Source organism: Gavialis gangeticus, unplaced genomic scaffold, assembly GCF_001723915.1.
Source record: "Gavialis gangeticus isolate Ggan-Ray unplaced genomic scaffold, GavGan_comp1, whole genome shotgun sequence".
In the NCBI taxonomy this organism is placed as follows: domain Eukaryota; kingdom Metazoa; phylum Chordata; order Crocodylia; family Gavialidae; genus Gavialis; species Gavialis gangeticus.
In genome coordinates, this window is record NW_017728992.1 from 206272632 (window position 1) to 206282463 (window position 9832).

At 48.9% G+C, this 9832-nt stretch overlaps 1 protein-coding gene across 2 annotated transcripts in view; it reads left to right on the forward strand.

Moving 5' to 3' along the window:
* The window catches only part of ADGRB1 (adhesion G protein-coupled receptor B1), a 451386-nt gene that overhangs the window by 281333 nt on the left and 160221 nt on the right, over positions 1–9832 (forward strand). The window lies entirely within an intron of this gene.

Here is a 9832-nt window from a genome sequence, read left to right on the forward strand (position 1 = left end):
TCTCTAGTGAAAGCCTTGATTTTGAAGCCCACTCCTGTGATGGGTTCAGGGCCCTGTTTCAGGATCTTAATCCGATTTTTTGCAGCCCGCATTGTGCCAAAAGCAATGAGGGATGACAGGAGAAGTGCTTTTCATTTCACCTTTCCCCAGCATCCATCAGCCCCTGAGTCAGCCACGAGGGCCAGGAGAAGCCGGGGCCAGAATCTACTCCTCAAGCCGGAGTGATTTTAATTTTTTTTTTCCCCGAGCCCATTTCACAAAGCCAGCCGGCGCACTCTTGCAGCGTGTCAGGAAGGTGCGTTGGAATGGCCTTTTGCTGGAAATGAAAATTGCTTTTGGGAATCCCACAAAAAGGATTAACTTGGAGGCAGCCTCCAGCTCTCCAAATTAATAATCAATCTGCTGGATGGAGTCAAACCAAGCACACGATTGACCTGTCGAGTTAGCGGGAGGTCGCGAGCAGGGGAGCTCATATGAATTAAGAAGCATTTACATATTTCAGTGGCCTGAATGACGGGCTCCATGTTTTAAAGCGTCCTTCTGTTTTGTGCCTGTTCCTACAACAAAGGCTCTTCATTTGTTGGAGACCCCAATTCAGCAAAGTGCCTCTGTTTAGGAAAGCCCTTAAGCACGTTGCTTAGCTGCCACTGGAGTATATAAGACTGGGCTTAATTGCTTGTCTCCTAATAGAGTTTATAGCCATCTTGGGAACATATGCTCACACTTCTCTCTGTGGAATAGCATTGGGATTACACTAGGGAGTAATCTGGTGTCCCTTTTAGCACCATGTGATGGAGTTTGGAGAATTCCCTCCACCCCTTTGGTCTGTCTCACAGTGAATTAAATTGTATTAAACTCTTCCTTTTGCAAATGTCCTTATTTCACCGGTCACATGGGAGCGCCCCAGTTAATTCTGCGTAATATTTATAAATAACTATCATCTTCTTCCTTGTTTATTCCCCATGTGGTTTTCTATTGTGAATCGGGGGCTGTGTCCTGCAGGGTAAAGAGCTTCCTCGACAAGGTGCAGGACTCGGTGTCTCCTTTCGGATGGTACCTTCGTATAGACACCCAGACTTTTTTAGGACCTGTTCCAAAGTCCCTTGAAGTCAATGAAAAGCTTTCCCTGGGTCAGTAATTTATTTTTTATACATAAGAACACCTGTAGGAACAGATGAAACAGATATACCAAATTCGTATGGAAAGGGATTAACTCCCTCTTAAACTAATCCACTGTGACTATTTCTTCTGTCCCCTTTATCCTGGGGTAAATTGAGGACTTTAGCCCTGAATGAAACAACTCCTAAATCATTCCAGTTTACCTTCCACTTACCACAGACTAAAGCAGACGTACCAAACAATTTTCACAGATCAGTTTAACCTGAACTACCCCGCAGCCCTTTAACTCAATATGATTGTTTTGTCTGCCTATATCTGACGCAGAGGAACTGTGGGCTTGTCTACACATACATCTACGCTGGCTTAAATTTGCTGCACAGTAATTTACTCTGCAGTAAGTGGGACTAGGCTGGCATCTACACGTGCAGGCATTAAAACACATTAAAGCTGTGTGTGGACCGTAAAGTTAGTCCCAAGTCAGGCCACACAAAGTGTTACTGTGCAGTAAGGTGTCTACATGTGCGTTACTGCACAGTAAATAATTGGGTGTAAATTTGATACCTGCATGATGCACAAGTCAGCGTATTTTGCCATATTTACTGCACAGTACAGGTGTGCATGTGTAGACGTGCACCCATACTATGCAGTAATTTCAGTTACTGAGCAGTAAATATACGTGCATAGACGCTCACATATGTTCACATATGTGTGAACTGCAACACTTTCATTACAACATGTGCTGCGAGAAACACTTCAGTACTTGTGTTTGCCATTGAACTACGAGCCAAACCTACATCTTGCACTCAGACACACTTGCACTCACATCAGTGGGGCTACAGCAACCTGCCTTGCACCCGGCGTGTGGAAAGACCCCAGTCCTCTTGCAGCCAATGGGAATAAACAGCGTGACACACATGTATGCACACATATGAATGTGCAGGCATCTACCTGTGCTCAGCACAACCTGATGACATCAAACTCCACCTTCAATAAGCCTAAGAGCAGGATCGGATTGTTTCATCGGGTTGATCCAGCACAGTGATCAACCCTGTTATAGCACCATCTTTTAACTCACGTTTCTTTTAAACTCTGGGGGTTTTGCTTTCCTTTGTAGTGGGTGGCATGGACCTCTTCCTTGCATCTTTCAAGTGCATTTTAACAGCCCTTGCAGTGGTAGGACACTGACAGTGCCCTCGTCCCTGGGCTTTACCTGTACCAGGTCAGGGTGTTTTGGGGCAATGTGTCTTGTAGCTGTGTGGCAGGCTTGCCTGCTTAGTTTTAGGAATAGGTTAGACAAGCACTTGTATGGGATGGTTTGAATAGGCCTGTTCCTGCATAGAGCAGGGGGGTTGTGCATGCCTCCTGAGGGCCCTGCCAGCCCTGTTTTTCTATGATTCTGTGGTCCTTTGGGGATTTGTAATAATGAGCTTGTTCTTTGTATGGAAAGGCAGCATCATCTAACCCTTTTAGGGGCTGTCTTTCTAACCTGCCTGCATTCTGCTCTAGCTCCTTTGGGAGTGATGGGTGTGTAGTTTATAATTTGCCACTTGCAAGCACTCAGCAGTCATGAGTTTACTTTCAAAAGTCATGAGGATGGCTAACATATCATGGTACTTAAAAAAAAAAGCAACAACCACATAAAAAACACACATTCTGGTTTCCTTCCAACTTGCTTGCTCAATTTCCAACCCTTTGGGTTGTGTTTTAGGATTTCCTCTGAAGCCACACAGCAACCCTCCTGCTAGCTGAGTGAAAAACTAAAGGTACCAAAGTGTGTACCAACACAGGTTGTAACATAACAGTCACCGTTCCTGGATAGAGGTCTCCTGCTTCCAAATGGATGGACAACACAATTATACATTAAACATAAAACATTTGCATACACTTTGCATAAAACAATTGCATAAAACAATTATACTTTTTGGCCAGTGGTGTCCCTCAGGGGTCCATGCTTGGACTGGTGCTTTTCAATATCTTTATCAGTGATTTGGCTGGGGGAGTGAAAAGCTCGCTGGCCAAGTTTGTGGACGACACCAAGTTATGGGGGAGCGTGGTCATGCCAGATGATGGGTTGCAGATACAGGTGGACCTGGACAGGCTGAAGAGCTGGGCGGACTGGGACCAGATGAAGTTCAACACTCAGAAGTGCAAGGTGCTCCATCTGGGTGCAAACAACCCACAACACACATACAGGCTCGGTGGTGACAATTTGACTTGCCCCCTGGCTGAAAGGGACCTAGGGGTAGTGATCGACCATCGCACAAACATGAGCAATCACTTGCAAGGTGGTGGCTAGCAGGGCAAGCAACACGCTGGTGTGCATCTACCAATGTACCGCATGTAAAACTAAGGCAGCGATACTCCCGCTGTACTCCGCGCTGGTGTGTCTGCAGCTGGAGGACCTCATTCAGTTCTGGGCACCGAACTTCAACAAAGACGTGGGAAAACTTGCGAGGGTCCAGAGAAGAGCCACCCGCACGATCAGGGACTTGGACCTCTTCAGCCTATAGAAGAGCAGGCTGAGAGAGGACTTGGTAGCCGCATACCGCTACATCAGAGGAGTGCATCAGGAGCTCAGTGAACATCTGTTCACTAGCACATCCCCGGGGAAAACTAGGAGCAATGGGTACAAACTCCTGGAAGACTGCTTGAGGCTTAATGTCAGGAAAAACTCCTTCACCATCAAGATGTCCAGACTGGAATAAACTCCCTGAAGTGGTGGTGCAGTCACCTACCCTGGAAACCTTCAAAAGGAGACTGGACGGTCACCTCGCTGGGGTCACTTGACCCAGTTGTCTTTTCCCACCTAGTGCAGGGGGACTGGACCTGATGGACTACAAGGCCCCTTCCAGCCTCTAACCATCTATGAATCTGTGAACCTATGCTGCATTACAAGGTGTGTATGTGCGGGAAAGGGAGAGGTTAGTTCACGTTTAATTGATCCATGGTGAATCCGGTGTGTGTCCACTCCATGCTGTGCAAAGTGGAAGCTAAAGTGAGGTCATTTAGGAGTTGTTTCATCTTCTCCATGAAGGTTGAGATTCATTTATCATCAAATGGCCCCGGAAACTGTGCACTTTGTGATGCTATTGCAAATACCGAGAGGCAGTTAGCCGTGTTAGTTGGCAGGTAGGAAGAAGGCAGGGCAGGATAGCAGCTTACAACAAGAATAGTTTCCTACCGCACCCCAGGTGTTGTGAGGTTAATGCATTTATGGGCACATCCAGCCCAAGTAAGGGGCTGGCACAACTGCTATAAGCTATGTGCATCCCAGCTGAGGCTCACATGGAGGTGAGGAGGTGATTAGGCTTGTGGCTTTAAGTGCTAGGCATCTTGCGGGGTCCATTTCCAAGCTGCCTGCTGTTGGTTTTGCAGAGCACCTTAATGACCGGCGCGGTGTAGCAGAGCAGCGCGACTCATATCAGCAGAGCTGGCAGGCTTCCGATTTCCCCCAGATACTCTTTTAACATCATGCCTGCTTCCCTGTCCTGCTCCCACGGGACCTCACAGAGAGGCTGGAGGATCAAAGCGTGTTCACAGAAACCACAGCCGTTGTGATGGAGGAGCCAGTAGGAGAAAGGACTATATTCTTTGAGCTGGGGACCGTGAAACCACAGGGTGGAAAGAAGTCCCTGCGGGAGGCATCTGAGATGCATGCTCGGTCCTCTTTTTTGGTGACACGGGGGCCAGATTCGCAGCTGCTGGAAGTTTACATAACTCCACTTACTTTGAGCCAGTTTGCACCAGCTGAGGGTGCGCTCCAGGATGTCCCGCACCTCCCCTTTGCTGTGATTTATGATGGCATTTAATATAAGAGCTGTGTGGCTTTGATCCAGTGCTCAGTGAACTCAATGAGATTCTCTGCACTGACTTGAGCAAGCATTGGATCAGGTCCTACACACACAGTGTGGTTATTATAAAGCAGTTTTCTTACTGTGTTATCACCATGTACACACTCTCTCTCCCTGAGCTGCTTCACGATACACACACTTTGGTTAGTCACCCACACACACGCACACGTCACTTGGTGTATAAGGTGCAAATCTACCCTGCCATCTGCTTTTCTCTGCCTTACACGTATGGATCACAGCTGTGCTTAGGTGTGGGGGTGTTGGGAGCTGATGTGCTGTTTCGGTCCACAGTACCATGCTCATTCACATGCTCTCAGAGCACCTTCCTATAGTGCATTAAGCAACCTGACTAGAAACTACTATCGTGCCTTACTTCTTTCACCCTCTGTGCAGGGGGAAAATGCTTGCCATGGAGGGTATGGGCTGGGCCATTTGTTTAGATGATTTGTACTTTGTGCAGACCAGCAGCTCAGATCCACGCCCTGTTTCCACTAAAGCCTGCATGATGGATGGGATTTGGGGGGTCAGCTCTCACTCCCAATATCCTTCCATTCAGTGCGAACACAGCATGTGGGTCTGTCTGTCTGTCCAATTATTCACCCAGCCAGCCATCTAAAAAGGCCAATTCCACCAAGCTGAAGTCAATTATGAGTCAAATCAGAAGAGACAATTCTACTAGAAACATATGAAGGAATTTTAATAACAGCATCCGTCCAGTACCAGATGGAAATGATTGAATGGTTAATAATGTAGAAAAGGCACAAGTGTGTAATGCATGTTTCTGTTCTGGATTTGGGAGAAAGTAGATTATGCAGTCAGTTCACATGGAGATGAAACCCTTTCCCTTCCAAGAGAGCGACTCAGGAGGATGGCTACTAAATGCAGAACTTTTTGAGCCAGCAGGTCCAGGTAACTTGCCTCCCAAGAGTTTTAAATGAATTGGTCAAGGAGCTCTCTCAGCTTTGCTGTCGCTCTTCAGGACAGGTGCTGCTAAATTGAAGTGGATTCAGGGAAGGGCCAGGGGAATGATTAAAAGACTGGAAAACATGGCTCAGAAAGAGAGAGAGCTCAGTCTCCCTAGCTTAACAAGGAGAAGGAGTGACTTGATGATCACAGGCTGTAAATGCAGAAGTTTGACAATAAAGGTCTTCTGAAGGTGCAGACACAAGTATAACAAGATCCAGTGACTGGAAGCTGAAGCTATGCAAGTTAAGACTAGAAATGAAATGCAAATGGAGCAGCGAGGTCGTTTAACCTCCGGGACTATTGTACCAACTTATTCTTCTGCATCTATGACGATCATTAAGTCAAGGGCCCTGTCATTGCAACGGGAATGAATTTGGGGGAGCTCCATGGCTGGCATATGCAGGAGATCCACGGGGGTGATGCTGACAGTCCCTTCTGGCCTTGGGATCGGTGAATTTAGCTCATGCAAAAAACACATCCCCTTTCTGTCTGTCTGTCGATGGCCGTTGAGCTCCATCGTGCTGGAAGGCGCGGGGATGCTTAAGTCCGTGATGAAGAGTGCCCAGGGACTATTGCAATCAGCGGTGGGGTGGTTTAACTGTAAGTCTTGGCTTTTCTCGTGGCCCCCCAGACCCTATCTGCGGTGTGACCATTGCGGTCTGTAAAACCTGTCTGTCCATTGCCGTCCGTCTTGTCACATCACTTCCTCATCGCTGCTCTTCCCTCCACAATAGCTTTATGGGTCTGCTTCTGTCTCCATTGCTCCTGCTCTAGCTGCTACACTTCTCCAGCCAAGAGCAAGCTTATTTGAGACTGATTTTTATAGGGTGGTTTGGTTTGAAGAGGACCCAGGGCAATGCACCATTGTGCTCTTGTTTCCCTCATTCCCCACAAGGATTTGGTGGGCTTATTTAGTCCAAAGAAGAAAATCTGGTGACATCTGGTGACAGACACTTTCCAGGCTTGGGGGCAGGCAGCCTGGAAGTGTACCATGTAAGAGAGATGAGGGCTTTTCACCATTGCATTAAATGTTGACTCTGAAGCCTAATGACAGCAGTGCTAACATAGAATCGTGCTGTAGTCAGGGCTGGTCCTGCTTGGAGCAGGGGGTTGGACTAGATGTGACCTCCTGGGGTCCCGTCAACCCTCGTTTTCTATGATTCGCCCCATCTCTGCTGGAAGGAGCTGTATGAGTTTGTTGACTCTGCTTTGTTCTAGAAGTTATCAAGAAGAGCCTGGATGAGCATGTGTCTGGGATGGATAGGAACAGTGCAACCTACCTCTGTGTAGGGGGTTGGACTGGAGGGCCCTTAAAGCCCTTTTCCCAGAGAAGGCCTAGGGTGAGGCAGAATGGTGTGGTGGAAAATGGATCCACTGGATATATCTACACGTGCATTTACACCGGCTTAAATTTACCATGCAGTAAATTACTGCACAGTAAACTGGAATAGGCTGGCATCTACAAGTGCAGGCATTAAAGCATAGTTATTCTGGGTGTAGACTGACTTGGGGACTAAAGTTAGTCCCAAGTCAGTCCACACACGAGTGTTACTGCGCAGTAAGGGGTGTATTTGGTAGCTGTGTTGGTGTGAGACAAAAAATGCAAAAAGCTAGAACTCTATGCGTATCTATACATGCGTTACTGCACAGTAACTAATCTGGTGTAAATTTGATACCTGAATGATGCAGGTATTAAATTTATGCTCAAGTCGGCATATGTCACCATATTTACTGAGCAGTATGGCCATGCACGTGTAGACGCACACCTGTCCTGCACAGTAATTTTGTTTACTGCGGAGTAAATGTGCATGTGTAGACATGCCCACTGGGTCATATGAGGGAAGTAGTTTCTGCAGGAATAGGGACTTCTTGAGCCTTGTGAGGAGCTCCCACAGATCAAGGACCAAAGGCAGCTGGACAGAAACCCTGTCCACTTTTGACTTGTCCTAGGATTAGTAGCACGATGCTTTCTGCAACTGCAGCACCTCTGGCCTCTCTGCCACAAATGCTTCCTCCAAGGAGGGAGAAAATCAAAGCCGGGGAGGGACCTCAGCGGCCCTCTCATCCTGCGCCTTGCATAGCTGCAAGAAAGCTATTCCTGAACTGTCCAAGACAGATGCCCGTCCAGCCTTTGCTTGAAGGAGATTTCACACCTCCCACATCGGACCCAGGCTCATTCTCAGAGCAGTATTTCCCTGCAGTGCTGCTGCTGTCCCCTTTCCTGAGCTCCCTGGAGAGTTTGCACAGGTGATTATCCCCACCGCCAAGCACTGCGGGGGGCTGCCAGGAAGCCCCTCCCAACGTTTCCATCCTCTCTGTGAACACGGCTGCTCCGACGGGTTACAGTACTGGAGCTCAGTGACAGTTTGCCGGGAGTTTGCCCCGCTTCCAAGTCTCAGAAAGGAAGACAGAAAGAAAAAGCCCATTAAAAAGCAACGACCTGTTTCCATCCCGCTCAGCGCCGCTCTCTTTCCATTTGCTGAATGCATTGTTAGACTCGGCCGGGCAGCACTTGCATGTTGATGCTGAGTCCTGGGAAGATGGATGGTTATAGTTCAGCCGATGGTTTGATCTCATTAATCCTGGCTTTCGGGAGTGGTTTGCCTTTCGGGGGAGGGAAGTGGGGGGTCCGCTTGATGTGCCGGCTGAGCTTTTGTGCACACTAACTGGGAGCGTTGGAAACTCTCCTGCACAACACCTGCGTGGTGCGGGCTTCCCGGCAGGATGACCAGCCGCAGGCATTTCTGCCTGCTTGGCCCTAGATGGCCAGACTGTGTCCATGAAGCGGGCTTAAAATGTGGGGCTGCTGTGGGCTTGGTAGATGCCATCACTCTCTGTGACTCAGTTTCCCTTCCCTTCTTGCCTCCTCTATTTCCCTTTGGGTAGGGCTGCCAGCAGCTCAGATGGGGCACTGCATCTAGCTGGGAGTTTGTCCAGCCCCTAACACAGCAGGACACAGTCATTAGCATCGCTATCTAGATGGCATTTCTCTCTGTGCCTCAGTTTCCCCTCCCTTCTTCTTGTCCCTTGTATTTCCCTTTGGGGCTGCCAGCTGTTGACATGGGATGTCGCCTCTGTCTCTGAGTTTGTCCAGCACCTGAAACAGCAGGGTGCAATCTTCATCGTCATCATCATCACCTAGATGCCATCTCTCTTTGTGCCTCAGTTTCCCCTCCCTTCTTGCCCCCTGATTTCCCACTGGGGCTGTCAGCTGCTGAAGTGGGGCACTACCTTTTGCTCTGAGTTTGTCCAGCCCCTAACACAGCAGAGTGCAGTCATCATCATCATCATCTAGATGCCATCTCTGTCTGTGCCTTGCTTTCTCCTCCCTTCCTGTCCCTTGTATTTCACTTTGGGGCTGCCAGCTGCTGAAATGCAGTGCTGCCTCTATCTCTGAGTTTTTCCCAGCACCTAAAACAGCAGGGTGCAATCATCATCATCATCATTGTCATCATCTAGATGACATCTGTCTCTGTGCCTCAGTTTCCCCTCCCTTCTTCTTGCCCCCCTGTATTTCCCTTTGGGGCTGCCAGCTGCTGAAATGGGGTGCTGCCTCTGGCTCTGAGTTTGTCCGGCACCTAAACACAGCAGGCTGCAGTCATCATCATCCTCATCTGTCTCTGCACCTCAGTTTCCCCTCCCTTCTTTATTTCCTCCTGGATTTCCCCTTGGGGCTGCCAGCTGCTCCCTTGGGGCTGTGGGTTTGTGCAGCGCCGAGCACAGCAGGCATCATCACCCTCCTCCTCCTCCTGGGCAGATGCAGCCAGTTCTGGGGGGTCGCTGGGGGCAGGATGCAAGGATGCTGTGGGTTGGGGATGCCTGGGCAGGGGCTGGCGGGTACCCCCAGTGCAGGGGCTTTGCCCCCCTTTCTTCCCTGCAGGCGGGGAGGGCTGGGG